Here is a 3,206-nt window from a genome sequence, read left to right on the forward strand (position 1 = left end):
ATTGACCTTAGACCAAATCAAAAAATTAAAAAAAAAAAAAAATAGATCAAAAACTAAATCTGGGAGACCCCTAAATCTTGGCGATTATAATAACTAGAGGAATTCACTAAATTAATGATGGTATCATTTTTATATGAACCAAATTGAAAAATTTTATAATTAATCTTCATGAATTTAAATACATGATCCTTATTATTGAATCGTGACACATTTTAATTAGATATACAAAACTAAATAACTTGATCATCTATTATATTACAATAGCAGTCAAGTATACTGGATTTAGGACAAGGTCTCTTATTTCTATTCCTATATCTCTATTCAACACCTTAGATTATTACAAAAGACGACTTCTTTTTATCATATTGAGTTTCCTTGTCCAGTTTGAAATTAAAGATGTATCTAACAAATTATTTATATACAAATTTGAATCAAAATCATTTTACATATGTTCAAGATAATGTTGGAATTAATGGATTTTAAATGTGTGAATTGAAAGACTTTCCAAATTGTAAAGTGTCATTTAATATGAGAAAAATAATCCTGCATTGAAAAATGTCTTATGGTGTACTCTAATCACTAAAGTTGACTTTCAGGAAATTGGAGTCGATTGTCATTGAGTAAGAGTCAATTGTCAAAGAAATGCTCTCAGTTAGATCGACTCTGCACAATAGGCTCTCGACTAGGTCTACTATGGCTTTGCTATAGTAGACTCTAGGACACTGAGAGTCGACTATGAATTTAGGGAGTTAGCTCTCTGTCCAATTTTTGGAATAAATGCTCCAAAAATACATGGTTGAGTGGCTTAATGACTTAGTAAGTGCATCAACGTGGCATTGAGGTGATGTAGGCATCCAGGAGGTGCATACATGGCGTGCCTCTGTGTAGTGGGGTGCCGAATGGACGCAATCGTTTATATGGGGTGTAGGTGAGTAGACACGTCTGTTTGAATATGAAAGGTGCAAAGAAAGAGAAATGCACCTTCAAGTGAGAGTCAACTATCAAAGAAAGGCTCTCAGTTAGATCGATCTGCATAATAAGCTCTCGACTAGGTTTACTATGGCTTGCTATAGTCGACTCTAGCACATTGAGAGTCGACTATGGATTCAGGGAGCCAACTCTCTGTCCAATTTTTTAAAAAACTCCTCCAAAAATTCATGGTTGAGTGGCTCAATTAATGACTTAGCAAGTGGACTGACATGGCGTTAATGTGATGTAGGCATCTGGGAGGTGCGTGTATGGCGTGCCTCTGTGCAGTGGGGTGTCGAGTAGACACAACTGTTCATATGGGGTGCAGGTGAGTAGACACGTCCATTTGAATATAAAATGTGCAAAGAAAGAGAAATGCACCTTTAAGTGAAAGTCAACTGTCAAAGAAAGGCTCTCAGTTAGATTGACTCTGCATAATAGGCTATTGGGTAAGTCTATTATATGGCTTTGCTATAGTCGACTTTGGCACACTAAGAGTCGACTATGGATTCAAAGAGTCGACTCTCTGTTCGATTTTTTGGAAAAAAATGCTCAAAAAATACATGGTTAAGTGGCTCAATGACTTAGTAAGTGGATCGACGTGGCGTTGATGTGACACACGCATCCAGAAGGTGCTTGCATGGCATGCCTCTGTGTAGTGGGGTGCCGAGTGGATGCAACCGTTCATACGGGGTGCAAGTAAGTAGGGACGTCCATTTGAATATGAAAGGTGTAAAGAAAAAGAAATGCACCTTCGAGTGAGCGTCAGTTGTCAAAGAAAGGCTCTCAGTTAGATCAATTCTGCATAATAAGCTCTTGACTAGATCTACTATGACTTTGCTATAGTCAACTTTGGCACATTGAGAGTTGACTATGGATTTAGGAAGTCGACTCTCTATTTAATTTTTGGAAAAAATGCTCCAAAAATATATGGTTGAGTGGCTCAATGACTTAGCAAGTGGACTGACATGGCGTTGATGTGACGTAGGCATCCAGGAGGTGCATGCATGGCGTGCCTTTGTGTAATGGGGTGCCGAGTGGACACAATCGTTCATATGGGGTGTAGTTGAGTAGACACGTCCATTTGAATATGAAAGGTGCAAAAATAGAGAAATGCACATTTGAGTGAGAGTCAATGTCAAAGAAAGGCTATCCATTAGATCGACTCTGCATAATAGGCTCTCAGCTAGGTCTACTATGGCTTTGCTATAGTTGACTCTGGCACACTGAGAGTCAATTATGGATTCAAGGAGTCTGACTCTTTGTTCAATTTTTGGAAAAAACGCTATAAAAATACATGGTTGAGTGACTCAATGACTTAGCAAGTGGACCGATGTGGTGTTGATGTGATGTAGGCATCCAGGAGGTGCGTGCATGGTGTGTCTCTATGTAGTGGGGTACTGAGTGGACGCAACCGTTCATATGGGGTGTAAGTGAGTAGACAAGTCCATTTGAATTTGAAAAGTGCAAAGAAAAAGAAATGCACATTCGCAAAAGGATGTAATTTGGATCTTTAGGTCGTGCTCAAATTTGAAAAGATGTGATCTGAACATCCAAATTAATTTTGATCAAACAACATGATCTTTCACAATTGGACACTTGAATACTATAAATAGGACTTTCTAATTCCATTTCAATCATCTAAAAATCAATTCAAATTTATTGACGCCATACATTCCTTCTCCAATATACGTTCTTACTACATTAATTCTTTATTATGTTCAAGTGCAAGAGTTTCTAATCTCTTTATTCTGGTCAAGAAGAGTACAATCAAGTTTGGTTTCACCTACCAATGTTAGTATTGTATTATATTAATTCTTGAAAGAAAAAAGTGTTGTATCTTGAGAGACAGATGTCCATTAATCCTTTAATACTATTGAGGGAGTGAAATCTATCTTAGGGAGATTTACTTTGAAATATCTCACTTCAATCTGTTCTATGTTCTTTTTCAAATCTCATTTCATTTTATAATTATATTTCTATTTTATTGTTAATGTGCACATTTTTTGATTTAATCCAACAAATTCATATTATTACACAAGAATTACTAAAACCCTAATATCTCCATAATTGCTTTCGGCGGCAAGTGTGCACACATACACATATATATTAAAGAAGAAGAAGACTGGCTGCAGAAGCATGGGTGGGGATTTGTACGTTGCAAAGAATTTAATGGTACCTGAAAAAAGAAGAGGGTTAGTATAGATGAAGGTCCCACTGACGTGGTTGCAATATTA

The sequence above is a fragment of the Diospyros lotus genome, chromosome 15 (assembly GCF_014633365.1).
Source record: "Diospyros lotus cultivar Yz01 chromosome 15, ASM1463336v1, whole genome shotgun sequence".
Lineage (NCBI taxonomy): Eukaryota > Viridiplantae > Streptophyta > Magnoliopsida > Ericales > Ebenaceae > Diospyros > Diospyros lotus.